This window comes from Thunnus thynnus, chromosome 10, assembly GCF_963924715.1.
Source record: "Thunnus thynnus chromosome 10, fThuThy2.1, whole genome shotgun sequence".
NCBI lineage: Eukaryota > Metazoa > Chordata > Actinopteri > Scombriformes > Scombridae > Thunnus > Thunnus thynnus.
The window spans coordinates 10901868-10917453 of NC_089526.1; the positions used below are offsets into that span (position 1 = coordinate 10901868).

The following is a 15586-nucleotide window of genomic DNA, read 5'->3' on the forward strand; positions in this document are numbered from 1 at the left end:
AGCAATAAAGAGATTTTCCCAGAATACTGAGGTATTCCTTTAAGTGTTGCACAATAGTTGATTTTGTACTGTCAATGTTTTTACTCTCCTATGAACAGAATTACTCATTGAATTCTTGTAATTTCCTCATAATGAAAATAAAGCATTTCCTCTGGGTGACTACAGTCTTGGTATCAACCTACAAAATCTCATATCGGTCAAACTCCTGTGTTCGTTCTGTTTATTTTACAGATAAGGCTGAAAACACCAACCACAGAACTTGCATGGTGAGTGGTGAGCTGGAACTGGTATCATTAGAACAATGCTATCTATCATATGGGGTGGTGCTTCTGTCAACAATACTGTGTTTTAATGCGGGGGGCACACACTTATTATCAGTAATGACTCAAATGATCATGCAAGTTCTGTATGAGTCCTTCCATGTTTGACAAAATAGAAGCCAGCTGGATCCAGATTCACTCACAATTGTTAAGTCATGACAAAAACGAAACATGAGGACTAATGAAAGGACCCACACAGTAAAATAGGGAAGTGAAACTTAACTGCTGGGTTTGTCTTTACCCTGTTTGGTAATGTCGGGGCATAAGAACAACAAAGGTCACAAATACATAGAGAATATGCAAAGTGATGAGGCAGTTTGAAAGCTGATATGTCTTGTTTTATAATGAGGCTGCTTGCTGTCTTTGAATCTCACCAGATTTAATGCCAAAATATTTATATGTATTTAATGTTTTCCACTGACTTTTAATCGAGTCTGAAACAGCATTTATATCAAAGGACATTAAAACTATCAGGACCCAATAGCCATTGTAATAGCAACATATAAGCTGACAACAACTACAGTGTATTAAAAAGACACGCCTGTTTGTTGAATCTCTATAAAATGTTACGCTGACCCTGACCTTAATTTCAGGTAATCTTTCAACCTTATCTGATTGTCATTATAGTTTTACTTCATCCTGACCCAACCCCATATAAACCCTATACATCTAATTCTACTGTAAAGCTACGTTTAAGACCAATCCATGAAACCTATTTACTACTACTTTTTACACTACAGCATCACCTGAGGTTTTGTAGATATTTAACATTCAATAGTTACACACAGTTCAGACTGCCCAAGCAAAGATTGACCAAAACCCATTGTAATTACATTATTGTGGGAGGTTAGTCGCTCTTAGACCAAGATGATACCACCATCAATTCCCAGGTGAAATATACTGAGATAATGAAGAAAAAAATTCATATTTCTCTTGTTTTACATTGCTGTCCTCAGTAAATAACAAGCTCCACCACTGCAAAGAAATTACCAACATCCGATATTTATCAAAAGACCAAAATCAGATTAGTATTAATGCAGCTACTGTAATGTCATTACCATAAAAAGACACTTTATTGAGAAATTAGATTGTTTGGCAATCATTTTGCAAAGAATCTGGAATCTGGGGAATTTTAGGTTTGTTATCAGTAAGAGTGCAAAACTTTTTAGTTTTTCACTTTGTATTTGTTTGCAACTTTTTAATTCACATGTGGACATTATTAACTGACTAAGCGGCTGGTTGATTGATTCATTCATTCATTGAAAATTTATTAAAAAGAAGCACAAAAGTAGCTAAAGGCACCATAGTGGCCAACACCCCTTTGTTCAGAAACTCTATGAAAAGCCGACTTTATCAGCACATACACTCACCAATAAAACATAATTCTATTAAAATGCCTTGGATATAAACGGCACCAGAGCACAGAGATAGAGGGCCCTGCTGGGAGCTTCCATCCTACCCTCTATTGCACGGACTCCACCGCTCTCAGTTGAAGTCGTTGGAGAGAGGGAGGGAGGAATGTTTTTTGGGGGGGCGGGATCTTGTGACTCACCAGCAACTTCCTCAGTAGTAGGACAAAAGTAGCCGGCAAGCCGCATCACCCTTCGCCGCAGAGGTTTGACTACAGACAGAAGAAACACAAAAGTTTTACAGCTGGCGAGCGACGCTCCTGAGCCGCCGGAGTAGCGACCTGCAAACTGATCCCAGTCCGGGTCTGAGCGAGTGTCTGCTGACAGAGAGAGGGAGGCGGGTTACCACTGTCAAGTTGCAAAGGTGCCTCCAGCCTTCAGACATTAACTCCTGGTAGGACTCATCTTTCTTTCTTTTTTTTTTTCACCCGTCTCGACTTTATTGTATGTTTTCAGTGTTCACTTTTTCTCCTCCAGTGGGGCTTGGCACTCTTGTGACGTCAAATGTTAGGAAATTACTGGAAAAGTGTTTTATGTGATGGGAAAACCAACTTGTTCATTCCAACTGTCATTTAAAGCATCATGGTGATTGTGGCTTAGGTTTTCAAATGAAAATGAATGGCATAAAGAATCAATTCAATTAATGAAGTTCACTTTGAACGTCATGATCAATGGGAGAGTATTGGAAACTATTGGAAATATCTTGTAGGAAAAAGTGGGTCTTTAAGGCCAAAGTTAACTAACATTAACACTCATACCAATACTTATAATACTTTATTATGACTACTCCTATGATTATGATGATAATAGTATTACAGCAGACCTATAAACATATTAATTAACATGTTAAAATCATATTCATCTTCAAAGCTTTTGCTGTCTAGTAAAATCTATGACTGTGAAGATGAAAGCAGGCGTGGGCTTGACAATATGACAAGCCTAATGCTTCACACCTTAGTCAAACACGCTGCCTGCGGTGAAGCCTGCAAAATAAAACCCTGACAAAAGAGGAACCACTTCCTGTGACAAGTGAGGGGGTCTGGACGTTTTCTCTCTGCCTGTGTTTTTTCTGCTTTCTTTTTGTGTGCACTTTTCATTTTCTTCTTCCCTTTTCTCAGTCACTGTAATCACAGTCTTACACCTTCACTCTATGTACAGACACATGTTAAACAAGTAAATAACAACCCCTCAGAGGAAGAACACACTGTATTGGATTGTGTGACCCACTGAACTGTGTGTAGGAAGGATTAAGGAACAACTGTTGTGTCACAGAAGCTCCCAGAGCGGTGTGTGGAGGCCTCCGAGGGCAAAGTCCCTGAGGCTAAACTTGTCTTTTCTTCAGCAGCAGGAAGTGGGATATGGCGGTGTGTGTCTGCGATGGGTGTGTCTGCTTCGGCTTCTGGGTTTGTTTTGGGCATACATCATCACATAACTGTGCATAGTAATAGTGTCATCCCCGTGACGATTGTTTGCCGTTTCACTTGTTGCATCATCTGGGTGCAGTGGGCAACGTTGGAAAGTAACGTATTAGGGCTTGCCAAAAGGGAAAACCAGATCAAAATTTCACATATTTTCTAGGGCTTTGTCACATGTTGGGTCAGAGAATATATTTTTTTGATACTTCATGAGAGAATGAAAGATAGCATAATAAATAAAATAAATAAAAGCATAATACTCATTTTCTTCTTGTGCTGAATTGTGTATTACTTAGAATTACTTACGTGTGTATTAATTTGAAGGTCTAAAACAAATATACAAACTTTATACAATACAAATTCTGTTAGTCAGGGATGACATTTAGTAATTTCAGTTATTTTAATGAATATTTAACTTACAGATTCATTCAGGTTTTTATCTAGAATTAAGGTTTTAACTGAAAACGTCTCATAAAAAGCCTTGGTTCTTTAATCCTACAATAACAGACTTTTTGGCCACTATGCGCAGCGGGAAGATGCTGTGAACACAACACTGACATATTACCACCATATAAAGCTGCTAGCAAACAGTGGCCTATTTACACATCCAGCATATATTAAGCAACATTAGCATTCCCCTGGAGTTGTGTTTCTGGAGCCTGATGAATGTAAGTCCAGTATTCACTCTCCTTGTTGCTCCATTTTGGTCTCCACCAGCTCCTGAAGGCTCTTTAGCTGTCAAACGCTCTCCTATGTTCACCAGCTAGCTGCTAATTTTGTCACTCTGTTGTTTTGCACTGGGCAGGTAGTGTACAGTGGGAAACGGTGAAGTTGTAGGCAGTAAAACCAAAACAGTGAGCTGAAATAACTTCAGAGTCGTGGGACCCCTTTTACATTACATATAGTCTATTGATTCATTGTTAATATAGAAATATATATTACTTTGGATTAAAACAGATCTTTTGAATACGAAGATTAAGGTAGATTTGTTTAGAATGAAGATTGTGATATAAAAAGCCTTGATTCCCTAAACCCACTGTATGTCACAGCTGAATCATAACTTGAACACTTTAGATTTTAAGGTGCAGGTGACAGTTTCTGAACTCAGAACACCAGAGTTTTCACCAGCACCTCTCTTTTTTGTCTGTTATAGAAATTACACCTTGGAGGAATTTGGTCTCTGAGGCATCATGCAGTGCTTTTACTAGTGACAGGTTATTTTTACACAAATTGTTTGTCACAGTAACAAGCAGAAATAATCCCCAAGCAGCCAAAAGCCAGTCATTCTGTCCCATTTAGCATCTGGGATGTTTGCCTTGACAGAGCCCACTGGCTGTATAATGTATTTGTTTGCTTTTCTCCTCTTCCTCTCCTCCTCTCTGTTTCATTGACCACGGTCACATTCTTCAGAGGTCTCAGTGTTTTCCAAAGGTTAGCCCTGCATGGTGGTTGGACCAGAGCCAGCTCCAAACTGCAGCGGAACTGCAACTAAATGACTCGGACTGGTTGTGGCTGGTTTTATGGGTTGCCATCGTTTGAAACCAGGCCAACGATAATGATGGAGAATCAGCGGTCAAGTGGTTGCAGGTGGTTAGGGAGCAGAATTTAGATTTGTGTTGAAGCAGTTCTCCTCTGACTTTCTGCAGCAGTTGTTTTAAGAGGACACTGGACACTGTTTGTTTCCATTACTTTCTGTCACATTCTGTCTAAGGCTACAGTCAAGCAGCTGCTTTTCACGCTGAGTTCCAAACTGCTGCTCACATCTGATGATATTTACACCAGATTATAATTCATCCTCTGCTTGTCTCAAACAAATTTATTTAAGTTGTCAAATCTTAACCAATGTAGTGTCTCCTTAATCACTAATTCCTTTTTCACATCCTTTTTTTAATTTTTGTGTCCTGTTGTTCTCCTTGTCTTAATTTTGACAATCTGGACATTCCAGTACAGCAATTAGGGTGCATACCCTTTTTTTCCAACCTCTTATTCATGTGGTTCCAACCAGAATTAAAAAATGCAACCCAATCCAGCTTTTAGCTGTTCAGACTGATTAGAAAACATCACATCTGTGTTACATGTGAGAGCAAAAAAATGGAATTTGGAAGCCTTTGAGCTTTGGTGTGAAGAAAACTTGTCTGGCACACAACTCTCTTGCACTTTGGTGAACTCGATCAGTAGAAGAAGTTTAGAAAATCATATGGGCTCAGTCATAATTCCTCATCAGATATTCTAAATATACATTAATTCCTCTTTTTTAGTTTGTTGTATCAGCTCCCTCTTCAATGGGCTGTGGAGGCACGTGGCTGGCAGCAGGAGTGTCTGCATTCCCTGAAAGGGGGGAAGTGACCTCAGGTTTCCTGCGTGGGGATGGCCAGGTGCTGTGGTGTTATTGTGAGGGGCGCAAGACTTCCTCCATGGATGCTTTGTTGGTAAATGTCAGAAACTTGATCCTTTGAGCCAGGGCCCCTGTGGGAGGTAATATTCCCCCTTCGCAAGCTAGTCATCTTGCCCCACTCTCTTTTCAACTCTTCTTTCCCACTCTTATGTACACTCTCTGCCACAGTGTTCACATAATAATTTTATGTTAAGAGAACATAAACTTTATATAGGCAGCTAAGGAGTCTAAAAGGTAACTGATTCTATACTAATGGGGTAATTACATTTCTTTGGGGATACAATTACAGGCCTATACCTAGCACTTACCTGCTCCTCTCAAAGGAAATGCTGTTTTCAAAGGAAATACCAAATTGCAAGGACAGAATTTAGATGCCTTGTGTCTGCAGACTTACTAGTTTAATACAAACTTGTTATATGTTAATGAAAGAATGAGTCTGTCCTTTGACTCACTTCACCCTTCACCTGGTCTTCTCCATTTTGCCTGGCCTGTCTGTTATATTTGTTACACATTGAATTAATGGCCCCCTTTGCACCTTATCAGCTTTTCCCATGCACTGTCTCACATGAAACAGATGTTGTTTGGGTGCAGGAATCCTGTCGATTCATTGCTGCATCATCACATTCTGTCAACATTGTGAACTTGTGATGAGGAAACCTGTGAGTCAGACATGACTGTTTCCCTGCACCCTCGCCTAAAGGGATGGGAGTAAGATCATGCTCCAACAGAAGTGTGTGGCACGTACAAATTTATGGAAGCTGATAAAAGGAATGCTATGATGCAAAATTTGTGGCGGTTACCAACCTACCTGTATTTCCCAGGAAGTCCTTCACTTCCTGTTATAGCTTGACAGCCTTACCTTTGTGCAAATGTCTCCAGAATTGCTTAATGTTACTGTTTGCACAATACGTTGGCACTCATGTTAGATGTTATCCTGGGAAAACACTACATTTTTACACGGGGTAAATGCCGTAAAAGGACATAAATAAGCATGACAGCTGGGCATATTTTGTCGGCAAACTGGCTTCCAAAACCATTTAAGCAAGTCACATCAAGTAGCAGGGAGAAAGGAGGATGAGGAAGGAAGCACAAATTTAAAGTCTGTGGACAAATTACAGTGGTTTTTATACAACTGGTAATGTGATGTGTATTATGAATTCATATAACTAATGGTCATGTTGGGCTATGGCTAATGGCTAAATCATAGGATAACCTATGGTTAATGGAGAAAAAGAATGTTGGGTGAGGAGAATTTCTTCAATACACGCAGTAATAAGATGTAATTTCACCCACATCTCTGCAAAGAGAGATGATAAAGTAAAGAACCAAGGCTTACACTTTCTACTGTCACACCACATCTTCATATCTTGGATAAAAAAAGTGATCTTCTGTATAACGTTGTTATTGAGGGAATCACTGGTCCTCTGACCTACAATTATCATGGCCTCTGTCAGAAATGGATCGCTATTGTAGACTCGGAGAAGAATTTAATACCACATTTTGAGGCTGATTGACACCCCTACCCACACAGTATCCTGATTTGGGACTTGTAAGAAAGATTAGCTATATTATGAGTAAGTCTTCCATCGTTTAATAGCAACCATCCGCCTACATAGAACTGACAGAGCGGTTTTATTTCTATGGGAGTTGCAGTGTCGTCATCCTTCCCATTGGATGTTCTTGCACACTGGTTTAATTGGGCAATACTTTGAGACCATGTGGCATGCAGTCCTTAACCACGCAGTGATACACAGCAGGCCTCAAACAAGGCAACGATACTCAAGGCTCAAAATGTCACCTTTCAAAACATGTAAATCCCAGAGAGAGTGGGCTGTTAACAAAGTATTTCTCCACAACAGCATGCTAGCAGGACCCTGTTCTCATAACAGATGTTTTGGAGAGGTAATTTAGCCTTGGCAGTGTATACATGCGTTGTTTGTTCCACTGTGCCACTACTGTATCCCCACCTTCACCCCCTGCTGCTGGGCAGTTGTGTCTTTATATGGCTAGTAACTTTAGTTTGTCACAATGCCAACTGCGTTAGTGTTGATTGCTTCCCAAACACTTAATAGTGCTGGCTTCCACATCTGCAAAGAATGAACCCAGACTGTGACATCATGGCAGAGGAAGTGCAGTCATGAGAATGTGGGAGTATGGCAAGGTGGTAGTGTTTAGTACATGCACATTTTTAATGAATGTGCATTTGTGTTTTATTTTGTCTGTGATTTGTTCTGTGTTGCGCAACTGTCTTCCAGGGATGAACCAGAAGGACATGACCTGTTGGACTGCATGAAAAGCTGCTAGTTGTTCCGATTAGATTTGTATTATCTTGTCTCTGATAAATACAAGACTGTTTATTTGGAGTGTAGCTGTGAGTGAGAGCATTCCCGTCGCTGAAAGTAAACACCCCACTCTACATGATGAAACTAGCGAACGATCAAGAATGTGACTCCTTACCCAGAATGTCTCGCAGAGTCCTGCTTACAACATCTCTTCCCCTCTCATCATCGTTCTTTCCTTCAAGTATTTATAGGCATACATACTTAGTCTCACCCTCTCACTTTCGTCTCTATGGTTCTGTTTGAGAGACAATAGTCTCTACAAGAGGAGACAGGCTGAGACAAGCCAGGCTTGCTACATACAGTACACTGAGGTGTGGATTTATGTCAGTCACTGGTGCATAAATCGAACTGTATACAGCAATTGCCCCTTTTCAGAGTACATAGAGAACATAGAGTGCACTTGGCACTGGCACACTTTGGCACTAATTTGTAAAGCTGTCAAAGTTAACTTAAAGAGGAGGGAGGAGGAAGCGGAAAGGATGGTTCTTGGATTTCTTTACTTCCCTGTGTTCTCTCACCTTCATGGGATACTGCCCGAGTCTCATACAGTGCTGTGGCAGAGCCATAAATGGCTGAAAGTGTCCTTGGTGTGGCTATAAAAGGATGTCAGCACCTCAATCGGAACATGACAGTGATTTACAACAGGGACAAGTAATAGAGACCTAAGGAGGGATTTCTTGGCTTCATCAGTTGAAGTTAAGAAAGAGAATGTAAGGATGAGTTGGGGAGAGGAGTGGCCCAAGAACATCATTATTGCCCGCTGGCGCATCTGTCAACAGGCTGTCACAGAAAGGCTTAATCCAAGACAAATGCATGTCCATAGTGTGTATAGTTTATTCTGTGTGTACCACCTCTCCACCTTGGAAAGGTTTCTGTTAGTCTACAGAGGTTCCATCAACTTTTTATCACAACAAATGTTCACAAGAGAAAGAACATGTTGTGACTCCCCAACGCATCTGGCGTCAGCTCTCACTCACTCTATGCAATTACAGTTCTTGAAATTGGTGCATTACCGTGAATTACTGCTTTGTTTGACAGTGTGTTCACAACTAGCAGATCATATTGAGCTCAGGATGTTTGTAGTAATCGGACATAACTCAGTCCAGTGGGAGACCAGAGCATTTGCATTCAACACAGTTGCCAAATGACAGTTGTTTTGATTTGATTGTTATTTAGCATAATCATCTGGTGTTAGAAGCCCCATTAGATACAAAAGTCATCAGGGCTGTAGCCAGACCCAACTGTTTTTTTTGTTTTTGATGGTTTTTTTCCTTAGCTCCAAAAGTCCAAGTTTTGAGGTCCTCCCCAAGAATATTCTAGCATTTCCAATTCTAGTTCCTGCTTTTTTTCTTTATATTTCTAGTTCTAGATACATGAAGCCATTGACAATCTTGTAATCCATGTAATCCCCTAAAATTATTTGAATAAACCTCTAAACTATGGAACTCACTAAGGCTATAAATGAGCTCATATTCAAACCAATTATGTGTGTACTTAACAACTTTAAATACATTTTAACATATATCTACTGTTATTAGCTACATATTCAAGAAATGCAGCCCCGTGATGCTACCATTCTCTCGTTAGCTGTCACCCCATTTCACTGAAATTATAAAAAACACACATGCATAATTACTAATATATATTTTATTAGATGGGCTGGCTTATGAGCTGAATCCTACACAATTCCAAACAGCAGCCATATAGCCCTTCTGTCTCTGCCACAGCTGGAAAAGCATAGATGGGCACACATAAAATCACTTGCTGCGGTGCATGTGGTACAGCATACATGTACAGATGGTATAGTGAAGTAGAAGAGCAGTGACTTGCTGTGCTTTTGCAGCAATTTAACTTCATTTGACTGGGAGAAATTGCAGATGTCTGTCCTCAATGGTAGCTACAGCTTTAGATAGATAATTTTGTGTCTGTGGAAAAGTCTTTCATCCTTCCACTTAAAACCTTTTTATCTTCTTGATCATCACTTAAGAAGCAAAAGAGATTCAGCAGTCTTCAGTCAGGTGTGGATTTCAATTCTTTAGGTTAATCATGCAGTTAACTATAATGTGGTGTACTTTGTCTTCTCTAGGCGCTATGAGTTCCTGTATAGTTCTCTGCCATTATGTGTACAAATGAAGCCATCTCTGTAATGTTGGAGAAATTATGTGACAGCTACAGATCCCCAATTACAACTGGCAACTTGATGTAGTGTGTATGTCTTGGGCAGTCAGCCAAACCACCCACACAGATGGCGCTTGACCACATTAGCAGCAGCAAAGTGCGAATGTAACACATCTCTGCCACCGATCTATACATAGGAGCCATACAAATGACATAGACTGTTTTATGTTGACACAGGAAACAGGAAACGGGGCACTAAAATAGAATCAAAAAAGAATTTCAGATAGGCCAAGTGAATGCTCAGTTTTAAATAATACAAGAAGAGGCACTACATGTGATCTCATGAGGGAAAGAGAATTTGCTTTTAATGCCAAATGTTAATTAAAACCAGCTCAGAGCTAGCTACTATCAGGATGGAAGAAGCTCGTTAATGCCAGGTGTAAATTGGGTCGTAGATTTTCTTACTGAACGCTGCTCAAAACTGTACATTCTGTTTACTTCATTCCTTTTGAAAGTCTGGCATACATCACTAAGTTGTTTTCTCCTTTACTTTTTCTAAGGTCCACCATACGTTAGCAATTCTGTTACTGCTTTAATGGGCCTAAACATCCAGCTTCAAACAGAACCACATCCAATGTTGGCAATGGAAATTAGATCAATGGGTAAAATGGGGGCCAGACGGTGAGCAAAGCACAGCAGAGGGCCAATGACACAAGCACCATGACTTCACTGTGGAAGTATTCAACCCCCCTTAAAAAACCCGTCCCTCATCCCATCGCACGCTTTCTCAACACTGGTGAGTGGAAACTGTTTAAGGTTTAATGATTGCTCAAGTAAGAACGGAAGAAAAAGCATCCCATAGTATGGAAGGTCATGCATAATGGTGGTCATTGGTCACACCACGTCATGCTTGTCATGATTGTTCAGAGGAGTATTACAGTGAATCTGCTCATCACTGTATTAAAGTCTTTGCCATGTAGCTTTTAAACTTCATTTACTAGTGCCAGTCGATCCTGCTAGTCCAGTAATCAAGGCAGAGCAATATATTCTATTGATTTACATGATGTGCGACATACATTTACACTTCACTTGATCGATGAGGAGGCTGTAGAGCCGTGACGAAAACCTTGTGCCTTCACCTAGCTTCTCGCTTTGTTTGTGTCTGTTTTTGTTCAGAGCTGTTGCTTCATCCCTCGAAGCCAGAAATTCTCCTATATAGGAAAGAGGAGCAGGATAAAAGCAGAATGAGGTCGGACAAGAGTCGGACTAGTCTTGTGGTTAATAGATTGAAAGAGATAGACAGGTCTGCTTGCAAAGCAACATAATTCAACCATGCTATCAGTGTTTACCAAAGCACCTGTTTTCACGTCGCCTCTCCATTTAACAACTGCAGCCGGGACTTTGCATTTTATCACTGATAATGAATTAGGTGGGGAAGATGAATGGTGTTTTGCATGGCTGCATGATAAAGAGATCCCAGTGTGTGACACTGGGAGATAAGGACCTGACGGATTGCAGTTCTCTTCTGGCAAAGTCGAGAAACTAGCTATAGGATTCCTGAACTTGCAGCTCTTCTTGAGACTTAAATGAACCTCAGATAAATCTACTGAGATCCATTGTCCAAAAAAAGTATCAAAAAGCAATACAGCACTAATCAGTTTTAGGTCAGTACATGTTTACAATCTCCACAACCACTTCACCACTCCCACATTCGTCTGTTATGACTGATTGAACTATCATGTCAATGTGGGTGGATGCAAAATCCCATAACACAAATAACAAGTAAGAACTAGAAAAGTCTGTGTGAACGCACAAAGGCACAAGGTCTGAACCTAGACTGGAGGACAACAGAGGAGAAGGAGAAAAGGGTAGGTGGGTGCACGGCTGGGGGACGTGGAGGGTGGAGGCAGTCCTGGGATGCATGGCAGCATGATTTATGGACACCTTTGAAGTGAGCTCATTCCAGCCACACGGCCTGCCTGCTGCATTTCAGAGCTGGGACATTCTCCTGGCGGTATGGCGGGGGGGATAAATGACCCAGAGGTCACTGACCTCCAATAGTGTACCACTCGCATATGCATGTCCTGATTTTGCCACAATTCATCAGTGTGTGTTTGGTTTCCAACAAGCAAAAATGAACTGCCAAGGCATCCAATGAACACGTGACTCACTCCTCAGTAACCCATTTGAAGGTCAAAGCAAACAGGGAGAATGACAAAGAGGAAAAGGAGGTGGTCTCTCTCTGGGATTGTAAAAATTAGGTCAACAGGGATATGTTCCAGCTAGTTTTCCCTTTTCGCTTCAGTATGCAGAATTATCAGGGGTACTTTATAGTATCTCCAGTCATGTCTGAATGGAAACTGATTTTTATCATCTTTTTCAGTTTAAATCTTTCTCTACGGAAGTCTCACCAGTGATGACATCATTGTTTGAATACGTAAATCTTCCATCCTCTGTTCTGTTGGTGAAGATTGAAGACTAAAGAGGCTGGCTTGGCAGTAGTCAGTCCCGGTGTGTCAGTCCGGTTTGAATTCATCATCTACTCGATATGTTTGGATTGTTATTACCAAGATCTTCCCGCTTTGTTTGAAACTCATTTCCTAAATACATCAAATTGTTTGATCTTATCAGCTTCATTTGTGCAAGCAGAAAAGCCAGGGATTGTGAATATGAGCTGTAATTACACTCAACAGGAAGTCCCCACAAAGGGACTTAAACAAACTGCGGGTGTGTGTATGCAGCTGCTCACGATGTCTGCTCTTCCTGCACAAGTCACCCATTGTCCCCCAGTTTGGCTGCTGTGTTTATTTTTTTGTTTGATCTCTCTATCTACCCTCTGCTTTGTGTGTTCACATGTATGAATAATACTGAAGGTGTGTGACTACTCATGCACGTGGCCACAGGTGTCTGTCTCTGCGACTGTCCTTCTGCAGGACTGTCAGTGTGTTTAGACATAATACGCCTGTTTTTCATTGTGACTGTGACTTTGCAAATGTGTGTGACCATCTTTCTGAGAAGTCCCAGAGATGTCTCTGTTTGGGGTAACAGGAAGAAGCACAGTGTGTGTGCATACTGACTTGAACTCCTCATTGTTGTCAACCATACACCAGTCACAAGGGTCATTGGCCAGTAGGAAATGAACCCACATTTTGTTCTCACAGCAAATACCAGAGTAAAGGACGAAGACAATATGTTTTTATGACAGGAAAATGGTGCGCAGGGATGTTTCAGAGGTCAACCCACATTATCATGTCTATTTTTAGATTGTTGGTTTTATGCTGTTATATTTTACAGTGTGGTGATTTAAAATACACATATAATATATATTTAACTGTTTGTACTGGTGAACTGACACATTTATTTTAGTGGAGCTTGACCTAATTTTCTACATATGCATCACTGGCTCCACACTAGAAATAGTCAGAAAGTCTAAAATCATCCTGAATGACCTCAGTTTGGGATGTATTAATATGATATCTGGGTTCCCTGATGGGTTCAATATTTTTTATGGCACAACACATCAAATTGCACATTGCCACAGCATCCCATATAAAATGCTGGGTTGTGCCCTCACTCAGCGCTGCGCAGGATGAAACGAGAGCTAAACCTCACTGCCAAGAGGTTTATGGTCCTGCAGAATGAGGGCACTGTTTACACGTTGCCAGGGAGATGTGCCTGAGAAGGGAAAAAATGGCTGCATATACTGGAAATGACTTCTAAGATATTCATCCCAGTCGTTTCACATTTGGCAGGTCCCCCTCGGTTTTCATAGCCAACGTAATGCCTTTATTTTTCTTCATATGAACCCATCTTCTCAGGGTTACAGAGCCGGACAGGGGGAGAAGTGAGTATTTCGGTCTGTTGCAGTTGTGGAAGATAATTTGTGCAGCTGTTGTCAAGAATGTGGATTGTTCTAACTGCTTATAATGTATAATACCCATGAAAGTCCTCTGCACACAGAGATTAGAAACATCCACCTGCTTATAACAACATGCTGAATATTCATGTCTGGGGATGTTGGGATGTATGTTTAAAAAAAGAAAAAAAAAAACCTTCTTGTCTAGGCATTAACCTCAGGGTCAGGTGCCATCACTGCAGCCACGAGCCGCAAGTCTGAATGAGTTATAAATAATTGCTAGCAGTTGTGGGTGTGCACTGCGCAGTTGTGTGTGGCATGCTTAGATTGCTGAGTGTGCGGCCTGTGAAACCTAAGCCCAGCCTCTTGATGTCCTGGCTAGTTGTGCTGACTCAGCAACATTAGGAGACCACCTGGGAATGACCAGTCTGCAGGAGCCATTTTGTGTCTTTTGGTTCACAGTTAGCCTTGGTGTTCATTCCCTGTGGGTTACTAATAGCCACGGAGCTAGTGTGTAAACAGCAGCGGTCAAGAAACGTTTAAGTCAAAATGACGATGCAGTTATGTTATGTTTAACCAGTAGATTTAAAAATAGACATACATACTCTACAACTACTGTATATAATTTGTTAACTTTGTAGAAATATGAAGCAGTGGTTCCACTGCTGTGAACCACTGTGATCCCACTGTAACCAGGATAGATTGAATTTGAGCAAAAGTTATCAGCTGGGTTAAAATAGAATAAGAGATTAAATGTTTTTTTTCTTGATCTCTCTTCACAACTGGTTGATGGACTCATTTCTAGTTTTTGAGATAGATCTTACCATGAAATGTGAGTGTTAATTTCCCCATTTCCACCAAAGAAACTAAAGAAGAGTATAACATACACTTCTATCAAAGTTGAACAATAAAGACAGAGCCATAGCAGAAAGACAAGAAAAACAGAAAATGACCCCATGAACAATATTCCATCACATCAAAATCTGTGATCAGATTTCATGGTCCAAATCTCCATAGCAACAGCTCAAAGGCAGGTGCCTCTAATCCATGTTAGGGCCTGCGTAAAATTAAAGAAGGCCAAGTTGGCCCCTAAATATCTTAGCCCTGACAGTTTAAAACAGTTTTTTTTATTTATAGGCGCAGTACTGAGATAATTTTCCATTGTGATGACTTTTGAGACATTTGCTTTGTCTGTTTGGTCTGTAGCAAAGTCACAGGGACACAGACAAAAGTGATATTTCAGTTTTGCTGCTGAAGATATTGCATCAGAAGAGCTCTCTCTGTTCCCCCTCTGTGGGCTGGTTTTGTGAAAACAACATCCTCTCCAGGGGCTTGCAAACCTGTAACTGAATCACCCAGTTTGCAAGTGAAAGTACCCTGACCTCACTAAGCATACTTCTCATTTTGCTCAGATTTGAATGGAGACTGGTACTGTAAGTATCTGTGCAACACTGGGTGCTTTAAAATTGAATATATTAATTTGAACAATGCGCAGGTTCACATTCTCAGCAAAACATAGCAGGTGTCAAATTTGAGATGAGTCTCCACTAACAGTAAAGGCTTCAGAGTTCAAAGGGATGCCATATCGCTTGGATCAGAGGGCGAGGGATGACAGGGAGGATGTGAAGATATCAGGACAGTGACTGAGATAGCCATGTTTGGGCACAAATCTGCCCTGGGAAACTTGGGAGTAAACGGGTTCCTTGGATTAATGGCCATGTTTGCTCAAAG

The 15586-nt window shown here is 40.8% G+C and overlaps 1 protein-coding gene and 1 long non-coding RNA gene across 2 annotated transcripts in view; one reads left to right on the forward strand and one right to left on the reverse strand.

Annotated features, from left to right (window-relative positions):
• The window catches only part of LOC137191089 (uncharacterized), a 53121-nt gene extending 51114 nt beyond the window's left edge, over nt 1-2007 (reverse strand). The window contains exon 1 of the long non-coding RNA XR_010930353.1: nt 1873-2007. This is a non-coding gene — a long non-coding RNA (uncharacterized lncRNA). The remainder of the gene's footprint in view (nt 1-1872) is intronic.
• The window catches only part of fhl3a (four and a half LIM domains 3a), a 32914-nt gene continuing 19204 nt past the window's right edge, over nt 1877-15586 (forward strand). Inside the window, exon 1 of the mRNA XM_067600907.1 lies at nt 1877-2123. The gene's annotated coding sequence lies outside the window, so the exon portion shown is untranslated. The remainder of the gene's footprint in view (nt 2124-15586) is intronic.